Source organism: Passer domesticus, chromosome 3, assembly GCF_036417665.1.
Source record: "Passer domesticus isolate bPasDom1 chromosome 3, bPasDom1.hap1, whole genome shotgun sequence".
Taxonomy (NCBI): Eukaryota; Metazoa; Chordata; class Aves; order Passeriformes; family Passeridae; genus Passer; species Passer domesticus.
Window position 1 is genome coordinate 39955935 of NC_087476.1, and position 16530 is coordinate 39972464.

Here is a 16530-nt window from a genome sequence, read left to right on the forward strand (position 1 = left end):
TGCCTCCCTGACAGCCCTCCTGACCCCGCCGTTCCCGTGGTTATCCCACCTCGCAGGTGCTCTTCCTACAAACTTAGCGCCACTTAAAGGGCTCACCCAGCCAGGCCTTTTCCCTCCAGCGCTCCCGCAGGGCCGCGGCCCCGGCGGCTGAGCAGCGCGGCCCTCGCCTCCCGGGGGCACGGCGGGCTGCGCTGGCGACCCTCCACGGCCCCGGGAGCGGCGGACACACCGCCGCCTCCTCCTCCTCCTCCTCCGGCAGGTGCGGCCCTCCCGGGCCGCCGCTGCGCACTGGGCGGGGCGGGGAAGCTCCTCCTGCTCGGGCACCGGAGCGGCACAGCCGGGACGGCGGCTCTGCGGCGCGGGAGCTGCTTGCCCGCGGCTCGTCCCCCCGCTGCCGTCGGAGCGGAGCGGAGCGGAGCGGGGCGGAGAGGCGGCGCCGCCACCGCCGTGCGCGGCCCCGGCACCTGCCCGAGGTGAGCGAGCGGCCGGGCCCGAGGCGGCGCCTCGCCGCCCCTGTTACCTAACCGGGACCGGGGCGGGGGGCGGCCGCCGGTCGTGCCCTGCGGCCCCGGCCGCTCAGCACGGCTGCGGTGGGAAGGGGGGCTCTGATGGCAGGAGGGGGCGGCGAGGGCGAGTGTCCCCGTTGCCAGGGAGACGGGTCAAGCGGCAGCTCCTGCCGCCGGGGCGCCCGCGGGCACCGAGCGGCGCTCCCGCCGGCCCTCGGCTCCGCGTAGGAGGCAACACAACCGCGGGGAGCGGCGGTGCGGGGAGGACGAGCCCGAGCCCGGGGTGGCTCCGGGACGCCGTGAGTCCCGCTCCCCGCGGGGTTGTGCGGGGACGCGCTCCAGGTGCTGGGCTGGCGGCGGCTCGGTGAAACATGGCTCTGCTGCAGGGCGGCTCGCCACTTGCTGCGGGCTGCGCCCTCGCGTACCCGCACTTGGAGCTACTCGTTTCACTGACAAAATCAAGCTCTTGCTCCTCTCCGGCGTTTAAATATGTGGGAGCTCTCAGCAGCAAATGGTCCAGGCACCCTGATTGCTGGAACGTTGTATCTGCAGCCCTCGCAATTGAAGAGGTGCTGCTCAGGTGGTTGCAGCTGATGGTGGGGAAAGATTTGCTTCTCGGCAGGAAATTTCCAGTTTTTTGGAGCAATTCTGCCGAAGAAGCGCGGGTCCCCGCGGTGCCGCAGGTTGCGGATGGCTCAGCTGATTGCTGCCGCTCTCCCAGGCCATCGGTGCGGGTGGATCCCGGCTCCTCCGAGCGGGCTGTGGCGGGCTCGGAGCGACAGCTGATCCATGGCTGTCACACCGAGCATGGGGAGCAGCGCCCTCGGCACCAGACACCGCAATCAAACGGGAAAGAAGTGGAATTATGGTTTAAGTCTTACCACGGGGAAATAAACTACAGACGTTGATCATAGCAAATCGCGTGACTACAGTTTTTAAAGCTTGAATTTTTCCAGTTTTGTCGGGCTAGGAAAATACATTCCAAACGTTTCAATAGAAAGTTGGGGTTAGTCTTGTTTGAGTAAATGTTCATGGCAGCATTTGTTCAGTCGTGAAAAGACCAGGAGCAGACCCAGAGGCCACAATCCTGTTAACTGTAGCACATAGGGTGAAGGATTACTGGAGCCCTGCCAATTCCTGTTGATTCTGGGATCTGCCTCGATAAAGCAGTTGGCAGGAGCAAGACCGCTGAGGCGTGTTCAGTTCTTCGGAGTTTTTATCTGAAAACCATATTTGTTGTTTAAATAGATCCTACAGAAATCCAGTGATGTGCTGAATAAGTAATACAGTTACCACAGATGCTTAAAAAGCCACCTATATATAGCTAGTCAGTCACATCTCCTTGTGTTCTTCAAGTTTACAGATTATTACAGAGAAATTTTTTCTTTACTTTGAAAGTACTCCAGAAAAACTCCTTTAATCTTTTGCCTGTTTTTCAGACTGTGAATAATTTGACAGCATTTGTAAAGCACTTTACAGTTATTATGTACAAAGTACTATGCTAGGTATGCTATGGTATCTCAGAAACTGTTAGAGAATAATAAACTCTTGATTAGTAGGACACTAAAAATAATGCAGTTGCACCAATTAACATCTCTTAAGCACAAGATTTGTAATTTTTTTAGATGTCTACAATGTTTATAAAAATAATGTGTTATACTGTACAAACAAAAGGCCCCATTAATTCCTGTATAAGCATACATGGACAAAATGTACATTTGGGCAGCTATTGAATTGGCAGATGGGGCAAAGATTGTACTCCTAATATGTCAAGAGAGAAAGAAGTTGCCTTGGGTTTCTTTGAAAATGGTCCAGTAGGATTGGCAGGTATACCTTTCATTCAATTCCAAACAAGAGAAAATTCTGTTAGGGAAGGGAATTTTAATATGGAAATGGAAATGTTTTTTATTTAACACATTGTAGCTCAGCACAAACCACACACAAGATGAGATTAGCACTGTTTTTACTGTCAGAATACAATGGAATACTGTATAAGTAAAGATGACCATGCAGAAATTTAATTTATGGATATATTTTTATGAAAATGAGCTTGGAAGTGACTATGCTTCAAACTGACTCTGAAGAAATAGTGTAGAATCTTGCCTTGGACAAAAAATATGAGATTCCCACTGATCTTCTAGTGGAGTTGTAATCTTTCCTCAGTCTTGTCTTCTCTTTAAAACAGGACATGAACAACTGTGTTTAAGATGGCACCTTCTGTTGAAAAGTCTGTGTATTGCCAATCGTGTAAGTGAATTTCACCCAGGATTTGAACATACAAAGAAATTGGAGTAGCATCAAGGGAGGTGGTTTGGTTTTGGTTTTTTTTTTCTTTTCTTTTTATTAAGGGGAGCAATAACTTTTGATTTTACAGTAAGGAGAAGTATGGTTAGAAGATCAGTAGCAGATGGAAATTTATGCTGGCATGGGTCATTTCTTCAGTGGGCACTTACAAAGTAAAGTAAGCGTAATTTGAACAGAGAAAATGCCGTGTTCATTAAAAAAGACTTTTTTGTTGTCTATTCAGAATGTCTTTCTTTTGCCTGAAAAGTCAAAAATTGGTGTAACAGCTTCTGACACTGATGATCAGCTTCTAGAAAGCAGCAAAAAGGAATGTATTTAATAAGAAATCCATGGCACTGCCATGGTGTTTTTGATCGATTCTGCTGACTGGAATATGATGTGCTTAATGGTCAAGAATGACAGTAATTTAATGCCACACTAGCATGGGGAAGTGATGATTATAAATTGAGCTAGAAGTGGGAATTGGATTAAGTGAAAAATGAAACTAATTTAATCACTTGTGTGAGAACAGATGACAGTTATTGTGAAAAACTAGCAAAACATAAATATAATGCAGTGTAATTATACTTACCTACAGCAACCACATATTTGTCTCATTTTAATTCTTTTATTGAAAAAAAGAGTTATCCTTCATATTTCTCATCTGTTTAAGACTTTCATATGATACTTGCCAGTGTTCTCTGCTCTTAGGGCTTCAATTACTCTGATTACTCTGACTGAAGGAAGTGGAGGGAGTCTTATGTTTGAATTTTTTCTATCTCTCTTCTTTGGAGATAGAGGAACAAATTTTAGCCAAAAAGCTAAAAATTATAAGATTGTCCTAAGAAATTACTGAATTTTTAGAAATCAAATTTTTAATTTTTTTACATTTTAGCCCCCACACAAAAAAGCCCAAACCCACTCTCATATTACTAACTGGTAGAAGTAGTATATCCCCTCAAATTTCTTGAATTATCTGATGCTTCTATTTAGTAGTGAAAGACAGGATCCTTGACATAGTGATTTCTAAACCCTCACTTCTTTGTGGTCTGATTGTGACGGCTTTTTGACTGCTTATGAAATAAAATGAGGTCTGTTGCTCTGGCACTCTGTGTGCATACTATATTGCATGACTGTGTGCTTGTAGATGGGATGCTTTTATTTCCAAGGGATTTTTGAAATTTTACTATCAAATTTTGATTGTTGAAAATACGAGTAGAAATCCCTCACAAGGACTTGTAATTATTTTCTTTTTTTAAATTTTGTCTCATGTGTGGTTTTACCCCTACTGAGTTTTGGGCTTTGAACATTTAGAACCTTCAAATTGAGAAGAAACATACTTAGGGGGCTATTTTTTGAGGGGCATTCCTGCTAAACCTGAAGAAATTTCAGGGACTAGAGGCCACACTGGGAGGTAGCTTTAAGAGAAGAAAATGAAACAACAGGTTGGAGTTTGACAGTTTAAACTGGGAGACCAGGAGAGCTTTGAAACTCCTGGTTCTGGGTATTCCCATGTGGACCAGCCCCTGAATCTGCCTGACCTTTATAGAAAAGGAAATGTCTAATGTAGACCAGAAGGGAGCAGCAGCAGGTCCTGGGCAGGTGCTAGTCCTAGAAAACTGTTCTGTCAAGATTTCAGTCATGTTTTAATTGCACTTTTAACTATAGAAAAATTTAGACTAACCTAAGATTCAACACTGAAATCCATTGCTGGGCTTGCTGTGGACCTGCAGTGCTCTTCTTCCTTTCTGGGGCAGGAGTTTTCACAGATGAGGTGCCTGAAGTAGGAGACCTTTTGTGCTCCTTGCTGTTAGTGGCAGTGAGGTCGCTCAGAGCAGATAGCTTGTGGGAACTGAGGCAGTACCACGGGGTCTTCATGCACCTACATACACTGCTAGATCTTCAAAATACAGCTCTCCTTCGGCTTGAGATAAGAAAGATGCTGTTTCAGAAACTGACATCCCAGCAGTGAATGCTGTACAAATTCCAGTCACACCATGCTAGTTGGAAGCTATTGACCTTGCTATTGACAATTGGATATTTCCCTCTGATGAGAAAGCACTGAAATATGTACACAATTATGAGTGAAATAAATCGGAGGCTTCAGAACATCAATAATATTTGAGAATGCGTGATTTTTTTTTTTCCTTGAAGTTAGGTGACTACTCTCAACAGTTATGTAAATTAAGGATTTGTTCTGCCAAAATTTCCGTGGCAATATGCTGTGGCAGTTTAGAAGAGCTTTAATTGTAGGGAATGAGCTCTGTAGGGAGATAAATATTGTAAATATTTTGATTTGTCAGTACATGAAAGTTAAGGTTGTTCTGAAGAGTGTCTTTTTCTACAACCATCTGTCTTTGTTTTTCCTGACAGGAATGATACATATAGTGGGGGTATTTTACAGTATAGATGCTGTAATGTTGGAGCCTAATATACTTTTGTGTTTTTCCTGAGTGCTGTGATTGTTTAAGATGGATCTTAAGATTGTGGATTTTTCTGCTCAATAGTCTAAAGTCTGTAATTCTTTTAACCCCTTATGCCTCCAGAATGATCTTTCATTTTAGTCTTCGGTAAGAAATCCATTGGAAAAAATTCTCAGCATCACTAGTTTGGATTATGGGAGTGTTTTGTTTTAAAGGTGTCATATCTCAGAGTTATTGAGGTCCATTTCTGCACTGTTGTTAAGGCTTGATTTCCATTCTGTATGTTTTGTTTTTTCTTTTAAAGTGATTTCTTAAGTGAAAACAACATTGCTTAGATTAATAGCACATTTTGAAGAAGATGTGAGCAAGCTTATGGCCTTATTATGTCTGAAACATTTTCTATCAGTTTTCACTTCAGGTCAAATAAAGTAAAAGGGTTGCTGCCCTTTGTAAGCTAAACTGTGCCTCTACCTGGCCTATCAAGACAAAACAGATAAAAACCTGTGGTTGAAGAAATGTCATCAGGATATGTGGAATGTATATTTTCCAGGTTTATTTTTGAAGTTTTCTAGAATTGTTCTTAATGTTTTTTTTCCCCAACAACTACATTTATAAAGACAGTGTATTTAATAATAGTTTTTTCCTGATCAAATACAAATTTTAAAATTATGTCTTTAAAGCAATAAGAAGAAGGTTCTCCTTTTGAGGGGATACATCTTCAGTCATTTTTGCCTTTTCTCTGTTAGTTTTCAAAGCACCCTTTCAGTCAGTGACCTATATTTTAGTTGCATAAAACAACAAAAAAGAAAGAACTGAGGTGATGTTTTCAGAACAGAACTGGGACTTTGACTTCAGTGATCTGTGGAGATCAAAATAGAGGTCTCAAGAGCAAGGCTGAACTGACGTGTTGCCTTCTTGTGGGGAAAAAAGTACCTGTTTTGTGAGTTTGGTGTGTTCCTTAGCTGAACTTCCTTTTTTTCACTTTTTCTGTTTCTGTAGAAAACTCAGACAAACAAACAGGAAGGGAGCAGAGCTCCTTTCTGGCAGGACCTTAGTGCATCAGCACTGTGGAACGCACTGGAGAGTGTGCATGCCCCTGCTGTGCTGGGCTTCCCAGCCTCACTGAGGTTACATTAAAGTACACTGGGCATTTCTTGTGGTCTGTGGTGACTTTTGCATATAAATGCTGTATTTGCTTGTAGAGAAAGTGTGTAGGAAATGGAATGATGGCAATGCAAGTGCAGTCTTGTCCATTTGCATTTCATGTATATGGCTCCATCCTCCAAACACTCTCACAGAACTGCAGAAACTTAGATGTTGCTGAAATGTAAATAGGAACTAGATATGCTTTGCTTGCTTACTTAGGGAGGATAACTATGAGTGGATGTGAAACAGTAGAAGGAATTCAGCACTAGAGAGCAAGTCAAACTCCAAAGTATTTCGGTAGCCAGGGCTGGCTACCTAATAAAGGAGGAAGCTCTCCTGGGCCAGTGTGACTGGGTCCTCAAGGATATATTCAGTTTGAATTATGCCATTTCTTTTTGTTTGTTTGTGTTTGTTTTGTTTTTTTATTAGATTTGTTCAATTTCTTTAAGACCTTTTGATCAGGTCCATCATGCTCAATGGCATCAGATTCCATGCTTCACATCTTAGGATGTAAATGACTGCAGATCAGAACAAGTCATACACAAAATTAGTTGAGTTTATATTCCTTGCAGCTGTTCACATTTCCCCAGGCTTCCCAATCCACCACAGTGCAACTCTACCTTAAAGGCTGGATAGCTGCTAAGTCAGGCTGTTTGAATTTACTGTCTTTGCTAATTAGAACTATCTCTTGCACTGTGGACTTGCATTGATTTTTAGTGGTGTTGCTGGGTAGGTGAAGAGAGTTAAGACTCTAGTAGCAGAACCTTGTCAGTTGTAATTTGTAGCAGTTTAAGACATAAATACCTCCAGCTTTCCACCTCTCTCTGTATCTATTGCAGAGCTGGAGGAGTAGAGCAAGTGCCTGCATTTTGTCTGGTTGTAGGCACTGTTGTGGGATGTCCGTTTGGGTTTGTACCATGACACCAGTGGCAACACAAGTGTCACCTGTGCTCTGAGGCAATAATATGTGGCAGAGCATGGGGCATACAGGAGAAGGGGGGAGTCAAAGCATCTTCAGTGGCATAGGCTGATTCTGTGAATTACACATTATGTTTCTACATTTTGTCCTGTCACTGGCCTGTGTACTTTGAGTGTTGAAAATTGTTAGGGAAACCCAAGGAGTGAATTTTCCTAGGCTGTGTCATTAGTTCCTGATATATTTATTCTTTGGCCCTGGTAGTGAGGGAAATTACTTTGTGATCACCAAGTGATCGCCATAACAAACCAGGAAAAAAAAAAAAGTGGTACTATAGCTACAGAGATCTAAAGACATAAGAGAGAATGGTGGGGTTCTGCTGTTTGTTTGGGGTTTTGTGACTTTGTTGTTGTTTGTTTTGTTTGGTTTTTTTTTCTGAGCTAGTTGGTATGGTCTCTGGGATGAAAAAAAAAGTGTGATCAGAAAGTCTTTCTTTTTCTTAGACCTGGAGAAGGCACGAAGTCTAAACGCTTGTCCATTCTTTTTATAATTTAACTTCTTCAGAGATTAAAAATTATTTTATATCTTAATTTTAGGCATTTTTCCTTGAAACAGCAATTTTTCTCCAAGTAAAGATAAGTTGTGTCTCAGACTAAGGAGAGCTAGGGGATGGTTGAAGAAAATCTTGAGCTGTAAATTCAGAACCTTCTATTTGAAGGGGAAAAAAAGCCCCTCTATCTGTTGTCAACTAGGGTTATTTTCCATCTCTTTATCTCTGTTACATACATTTGAAAACTGTCAGAAGAACCAGACTTTATCAGAAAATTCTATTTAATGGGTTTATGGCACCTTATGTATCTTGTTTTTGACACAAAATTTTCTACAGCTGTACTGGCTTGAGGTACTCCTGATCCCTCTGCCCTCCTGCTGCAGCTTGTTGCTCGTGTGTTTTGCTGGCATCACTGTTTGTGGAGGGGTGTTGGGGACTGGATCACCAGCGTGTTTCTTAGAGCTTTAAGAAAAAATAAAAAACCTCCCTCTAAAAATTAAAAAGCAGCCCCACAGAAGTCTCTCTTACACTCTTAAACCAGGTCAGGCAAAAAGAAGGAAGCAGAGAAGCCAGGAGTGCTGCTGAACTTGTACCCATTCTATCTTGAAAGAAGAGAAAGTTGCTTTGACCTGTGATGAATATATACCGGCTAGAGAAAGGCATGTGGACTGTATCTGTTTAGTTTTCTTTCATATAGTTGGGGGTAAAAGGTGTTAAAACAGTGGGTTTATTTACCAATTTCTGGCACTGATTTGTAGTAAGCAAATGTTTACACTGCAGCTTGCCATAAATAAACAGAAGGGTGTTTGGAAGCCCTGACCAGCTTTTGTGTAGGAGAGAGCAGTCATAACAAACTGGTTCTGTGAGAAACTGAAAACAAATAAAAGATGGGCTGTTATTCATGGTTTGCAAAGGCAGAAGAGACTGTGAACAAAAGAAGCAAGTAATTTTCAAATACTGAACAACATTGTTTGTGAACCTGGGATAAATTTCAGTAACATTTCATGTTCTCCTGTTTTCAGTCTTTAGAAAATCTAAAGAAAAGAAGGGGAAATTATTTTAATGAACTCCAGCCTCAGAGAAGGGTGAAAATCTTCAGCTGCATTCAATACTGCTGTGAGTCTTTTGTATCTCCCCAAGATATTTCCAAGAACATTTGCTACCTGTTTCTGAGTGTTAACAATCTTACAGTACTTTAATATGCTGTAGTTAGCTAAAGGAAAGAATTCTTTCAAAAATCCCCTAACAAACCTTTTCCCACAAGGAAAGCTCTTCTTTTAGAATTTAATGAGATTATTACCTACTACAAGGAAGTTATTTTCCGTGTTGTTTTGTGTTCTTGATTTTTTAAGTCTAACACTATGGTATAAAGAGATAGGTGAGCAATAGGGCATTTCCAGTTAGGTAGCTGAAGGATTGATTTATGGGGTTTTTAAAGTAGTTAAATGATACCAAACCCCAAAATCAATATTCTGTTTTTATTTTATACTGACACATAGCTTTGATTGAGTAATTTCCGAGTATCTTAGTAGCTGATAACTCATCTTGACTTTTTTCCCAAATTTTTTTTATGAGTTTCATGCAATCACAGCAATATACCAAAGAATCTCTAGCCTTAAAAAATAGACTAGATTCAGACTTCGAATGGAGCTGATGAAATGGTAATAAAAATCATGGCTAAGGCTGAACCTTTTTCTTAGTTATTCTCTATGTGGAATGGAAATGTGTCTTCAGCAATCTTAGGGTGTTCACAGAAGATCTCTTGGTTGTAGGGTTCCACTGGAGCCAAGTAGGCAGGGAAATTGTATTAATAGCTCAAATGTCTTTGTGACTGTGATGGTAGGAAAAAGAAATGTGTTTTACAGAAGAGATGAAACCTTCTACATAAATTGCCGTTAGGACATACAAGTTGACTGTGCTGTGAAGAGATACCCACTAAGCTCTGAACAATTTAGCAAAATATGTAGGAACACTATTTGCGGTGTAGTATTTTGTGTGAGTAATGTATTTAGAAATGACTTGTATGTCTGCAGGTCTCTGCATTGTGCTGTGTTGAATGCAGGTGAGGTGGTAATCCCTTGGGAACTGCAGGTCAGTAAACTCCAGTCCAGATTCAGAAATTTTATCCTTTCTCTCTGTGAGAAATAGACTTCAAAGACCACACTTACATAGTAATAAGCTGGGGAAACTATTGAATCCTAATAGTATTGCTGCATCAGACTTTGATTCATCTTTGAGAGGGTTAGAATGCCAGTGGTACTTAGTGAAGGAATTTAATAAATAGCTTTTAGTTCTAATTAGTGTGCAGTTTATGCTCTTTCTCTCCTGAAATTAGGTGGCAAGAGCCTTTATTTGGTTATCTTGAAATTGGTATAAATACAGAGGTAAAAACTTGCATCTGTTTTTCAAATATAATCAAGAGTTAGCCTGAGAGCAAGCTAGTGGTGAAGCCAGTCCTAGTGGTGATGCAAGAGCTTCTGCATGCTCAGTGACTGGCAACACTGTCAGATCAACAGGTTAAAGTGCTTTCAAGGTGGAGAGAGATCTTTCCGACTTTGTTTATTTATTTACCTATTTATTTATTTATTGGAGATCAGTTGTTTTCTGATTGTTTCCAGGGCATGACTGTAGTGTTGAAATAACTAAGGTAAATGGATAAACCTGGCCAAAGTAATCCTGCAATTCTTGGCTGCATTAGGCATCTTGCTGTCCAAAGATGGAAAAGAAGCAGTGAATGTGTGCTTAGAGTGCTGGATCATGTACAATGAAATTGCTCAGTTCCTTGGCAAGGTGAGGAGCAGTCTGTCCCCTGCAAATTCTCTGATTCAAATCCAGTTTCTTGTGTGTGTGCCATTTGGTAAAGAGAAATCAAGCACAATTTAATTATCCTCTTAGGCCTTGGATGCATCTGCAATATCCTTGGGCTCGGCCATTGGAGGGAAGGAGTGGGTGCTTCAGGCCGTCTTTGTGCCAGTCAGCATTTCTTGGGCCAGCGTGTCTCTGTTCCCAGCTCAAGACACTGATGAATAGCTTCTATTCATTCTCCTTATATCATTGAATGGCTTTTAATCTTAGCATTGTCATTCTCAAGCATTCAAACTCTAAAAGTCAGTTCAGATGTCAGTAATAGGGATTCCGCAGTAGGAGTCGTAAGCCTGGTGTTAGATTTTGTTTTCAAACTTCTCTCAGTAATCTTCAGCTCTATAAACTTTATTCTTTTTTGTGAGGCGAGAGCTTCAAGTACAGTTTTATTCCAGGAGAAACATTTGGTGACAGGGAAGGAGACCACCATGACTGGTTTATTTTGGCTATTTCGTACCTTAAAATGTGTTTATTTTCTGATCACAGCTTACCTGTGGTTGCAACAAAACAATTTTTTAGTGTTAGAGCCTGAGTTAACCTTTTCCCTCCTAAATCAATCTGTTTCTTATTTTTGATATAGAAATTCAGCTGATATTAAGGATCCTGTCCCATTGAGTCTTCTTGAGATGTACTAACAGTGATATATCTAAATTTTATTATTTGCTGTCGTCCAAAAGTAAAAGCAACCTAGATATCTTCCATGTGGGTTGGAGGCTGGGAATCTAAACTAATGAAAAAGTAGCTGGAGTAAATGTGGAAGGGTTCTGATACAGCATATAAGTCAGAATAATATAGGAAAATACAGTAATTCATATTTCTCCCGAGCAAGTTAACTCTTCACAATTTTGCCAAGTGTGTAGTATAAAATAATATTGTTGTGTTGGACATAGGCAGTTTAATTTTATCATTCTTTTGCAGAGTTGGTTGTCCCTTTTATGCAAGTGTTGCTTTTACTTGTTTAAAAGTTCATAGCAGCTGGAATCAAATGCTTTACTCTCAAACAAGAGTGATTATTAAGAAGTTAATCTCTGATCCTGCTGGCACCAGCAATATTTAATGTCTTTTAAATAATTAAAAATGCTAATGTGAGATCTTGTAGATAAAGTGCACAGTTAAAGCAATTAACAACGTAGTATCTAGTAAAATGAATTGTGTGATGAAAGTTCTCTTCCACTACCAAAAAATCCCAAACCAGCCAAGACTGAAGTGACCCCCCGCTACCCAAACCTGTGTAATATAAGCTTGTATAACTCTGTGCTCTGCTAAAAACATTGTGTATCTTTCAATTTTAGTTAAAGCTTTGGCTTCTCTGAGTACTTTAATAACATTTTTAGGAATGAAGGGACTATTTTGGCCTTACAAGTGTCCATGAGGAAGAGATTTGGAGGAAGACATCTCTTCAGAGCTCTGTTGTAGAGTTTTGTTGCTACCATGTCCAGGAAAATATTAATTGTTTTCTGGGATATGGTCTTAACAGTAATAGGCCACTGTTGTCCCTTTGGTAATTCATGGTTTCCTTTTGTTTTGATTTTCTTCTCTACCTGGCAGTGTAGTTTTGATAGATGTCCACTGTGGCCTCTAGGAGCAGTGGCTTTCCCAGACATCATAGCAGAATTATCTTTCCAGAAGGCTTCTTAGTGTGACTCAATTCTGGTACATTCCAATTTGTTGCCATAACATTTGATTATCAGAAGCATTAAATTTAAAATTTATAAAATTTATATTGATTATTGGAAATTTATTCAAGATGCTTTAAATTGCTTGGACTTTTTTGGTTGATGTCAATCTATTGGAAAACTTTGTAAATACCTTCACTGAAACTTAGTTAAGGAAAAGAAATTCTTTTGCTCTTTGTCAGGAGTCATTTAGGGCTCAGCTTGCTCTCTGGAATAGGAATGTCTAGTGCCACTTGAGATACTGATGCAGAAGGGACTGGATGTCCTGTGTGTTCTGTGTCATCTTTCTTATCTCCCAGAAAGATGGTTTAGATGCTCTACATGGTCTAAAATAACAATAAAATTCTGTATATTATCAATTGAATTCAAGTCTTATTTGAGTTTAATTGGAATATTTTTTAAAGTGTATGCATATATTGCTTACAAAGTATTATTTTTGATTATCAAGTGAAATAATCATCAGACTTCATATAAAGTAGTTGCACATGTATTGCTACCAAGTTTTCCTATCCCCCCCAAAACAACCCCCCAAAAACAACTACTTGCTTATGACAAAAAAAGTGTTTAGTATAGTGCTGCAGTACATTTGGTTTGGATTGGTATTATTTCTAGACAGGGGTTTAAAGGAGTTTAAAGGCAGTTCCAATAAATGGAAAAGACTGAAACTCATAAATGTGCCCTACTGGGACACCTAGCAGAGATCTGGAGGCATGTGTATTTGCTATGGTTTTGATAGAATTTCCCCCTTTTGCCCCTTCTGTTTCCTTTTATGAGATAAAATGTCTTCAAGAAGATTGGAATGTGGAATAAATGGGTCATATGGGACTAATATGCTCTTGCATGCATGCAGTACATTCGTAGTCTTCTCAGCTGTACCACAGAGAATCTTATGAAGCACAGAATTGTCTAGGTTGGAAAGGACCTCTTGACATAATTTAGTCAAAGCCCTCCATTTAAGCAGGGTCAGCTCGATCAGATTGTCCAGGATGGTGTCCAGAGTTGTTTTGAATATCTCTAAGAATGTAGACTCCACAAGCTCTCTGGGCATCCTGTTCTGATGTTTAACAATTCCTCACAGAAAATAGCATTTTCTAGTGTTCAACGGGAATTCCATGTCTGTTGATTTATGCCCATTAAGTTATAGAAGAAAGAGTGTTTTAACTTGAATTATAAGTAGCTATTTGTAGCACTTAGTGGTTTTTAACAAAGTAATTATTGCCCTTAAAATTAAAAAATAAATGTTATTTTAGAAACAAAGAAACAAATGCCTTTTTAATTTTTTTCCCTTCTGCTTGGCACTGTTTAGCTTTCCAAATATGGTGGGATTTTAGTGATTGGCATTCATGTCACAAACTTCAGTTAGGTATGTAGGTCTGTCTCCACAAATCATCTGATGTTTGGCTCTAGGAGCAGTACTCACAAACCCTAGAGGCTTGCTGAACTTACCAATTTAATGTCCTGGTAGTGACAGATGCTTCAGAACAACAACTCAACAAGCTGCAAGTTGCTTGCATATATAAAGGGAAGAACAAGATGTCAATTTAACTGACAGAAAAAATCAGAAGTATACAGGTTTTAAATTCATCACTTCTGCAAGTAAGCACCTAACTGTACCCTTATACAGTCTTTCATAGGTGCCCTTGGGAATTTAAACAGCAACTTGTTAAAAAAAAATAAAAATTTACTTTTCTTTTGAAATGTAGCTTCTGGTTTGGTTGTGTGTTGGTTTTTTGTGGTTTTTTTTTTTTTTTTAATTTTTTTATTTGTTTTTGTTTTGTGGTTTTATTTTGGTGGTTTTTTTTTTTTTCATTTGTTTAAATAATCTAAGAAGTATTGATACAACACTTGCCTAAAAATGGATCTGTGTCTGTCTTTAAATCTGTGTGTACCCAAAGCATTTAAAGTATGAATTCTTGGATTGTCTCTGAAAAGCAGAGAATAGAACACATTTAAAAATCTGATGTTTTCAAACAAGAACTTATATATTTCTCTATTAACCTATTTGATAGAGCTTAATTAGAGTGATATTTTTCTTTAGTAAAAACGATTTCCATAAACTGAATTTCTTAAGATATTGTCAAAGTTATGACTCATGCTACAAATATATGCATCTTCACTGTGAGTTTTTTTAGACTGTATTTCCTGTCACCTCCCCTCCCTAGCTGGTATGTCCCTTCTGCTCTGAGGGAATTTTTATTTGTTGTATTGACACTGGGTTTTAATGACAGCGGTCAATATCAGAACATTTTTTAGGCAGCTGGTCTGGTACAGTGAATAAAGTCTGTGTTAGAAATGAAATGTGTTGAGTAAAGGATGAGAGAAAAAAGATCTCCTATTTCAGTAAAATACGCTAATGTGAAATCTAGATTCTGGATAAATCCTTGGCGAAAAAGAATCCACTAACTCTATCATCAGCTTGGTCAGGGCATTCAGCTATTTTCCAGCATAAGAGGTCAGGTGTCCTGATGTTTTCCCTTGTGTTCCCAGCCGATACGTGAGCCACAGCTTCCTGTGGTAGGGACTGTACCATTCCCGGCTGTCCTAATGCTTCAAAAGCTCACACTCTAGCAGATTGTACTCACAGGGAACAGGGAGAAGGCCACACTTCCTTAAGTAAATCTGCCCATTGATATCCCTCTTGCATTGAGAGCATTCTTCCTTCTAGTGGTATGCTAAGAGCTTTCTCCTTTGCCCAGGTAAGGTTTGTACAGTCCCATGTGTATAGCAAAGCTCCTGCAGATTTTTGTCTATGGGTGCAAAAAATCCATCTGACATCTTCAGTGCCACTTTGCCCATCTCAGACCAGGCTTATCTGTGTACTTGTCTAGCTAGGCTCATTGGGGTTATAGATGTAGCAGTGACTGTGTAAACATGTTGTGGTCTTACAGTAACAAAATATGGACATAGAAGTTGTTTGTTTTGTTGTTGTTGGGTTTTTTTTTTCTTTTTAATCTGCAGAAGGCAGTGTAAAACAGGGTAAAGAGCTAGAAGCAGAGATGACTGTGCAGGCTTCACTGCTTATGGCTTTTGTGGTTGCAGCATGTAATAGAACTTGGAGACAGGCATCCCTCTCCACTCTCTCCCACTGCTTCTCACCCACAAAGATACAGAATTTATCTGTAAATCTTATTTATTCTGGTCATCTAATTGATTTTGATTTTCTATTTCAATCTGGATTTCTTTGATGCTTAAATCAAATATATCTTTTCAGTAGTGTTTCAATCGATCTGAGTTTGTTGTAAGGAAAAGTTCTAAATTAGATGGATTTACTTCAGAGCTCTAGCTTACTTCAGGTCCTGTCACTCCTACTTAAACTTCTAAGTCAATTATGAAAAGCTACATGTAGAAATTCCTTTTATACTTGAAACACCTTAAACAGTAATACAGGCATCCTTGTAATACAAGAGTTTATGCTGGAATGGCATTAGCCAGGCTTTTAGAAGTTTTGATGAAATTTATGGGTAGAAAAAGGGCCCTAAGGGAGTTCAAACATTCATGTTTTAAGTAATGGAATTAGGAATACTTGTGCCTTTTCTTGTAGTAAGCTGATTGTAGGGAACTTCAGTTTTGGTATTGGAGCACACAGCTTTTTGCCTTTTCTAGCGTTAGTTTCATGAGCATGTAACCCTTTGACACTTTTTCAAAGGTAAACTAAAAAAAATCTTGAAGAACTGTACCAACTGAATGGAAGAACAGCATGATTGTAACCATTAGCACTAAGATAAATAAATTGTCAGGAATATAATCCATCACTATAATCCATCACAGTCAGCAGAAAGGGAAAACAAATGTTGTGCAGCTGTTTCTCCACCAAAAAAAAAAAAAAAAAAGTGCAAAACTTGGTGGTCTTGATTTCTAGTCTAAAATCTAGATGGAATGGGCTTTAGTAGACATTGATTCTTTTATTTGCTTTCTTCTAAATCTGCTGGTTTTGTCACACACACATTTAGCCCAGGATTTTCCCTGCCTTTAACTCTTTGCCTTTGTTCTGTGTGCTTTCACAGTCTGCTCTCCTGAGCGTTCAGTCTTCTTGTCCAGCAATTAGAATTATTCCCTGATGACCTCTGGCTTCTCTTCCCATGATTGCACTGTAGAAAAATCCATTCTTTCTACTCCATTTTCTCAGATACTTGTCTGATTTTAGTACTGTGTACTATTCCCCTGTTTC

At 39.9% G+C, this 16530-nt stretch overlaps 1 protein-coding gene across 7 annotated transcripts in view; it reads left to right on the top strand.

Annotated features, from left to right (window-relative positions):
* The first annotated feature begins 149 nt into the window (after positions 1-149).
* The window catches only part of KLHL32 (kelch like family member 32), a 122751-nt gene continuing 106370 nt past the window's right edge, over positions 150-16530 (top strand). For 2 of the 7 annotated variants that reach the window (XM_064412738.1, XM_064412736.1), the window contains exon 1: positions 207-473. The gene's annotated coding sequence lies outside the window, so the exon portion shown is untranslated. Of the gene's footprint in view, positions 474-2734; positions 2754-8846; positions 8941-16530 lie in introns of those variants that run through there. The other 5 variants (XM_064412737.1, XM_064412733.1, XM_064412744.1 and 2 more) reach the window with 5 other exon arrangements.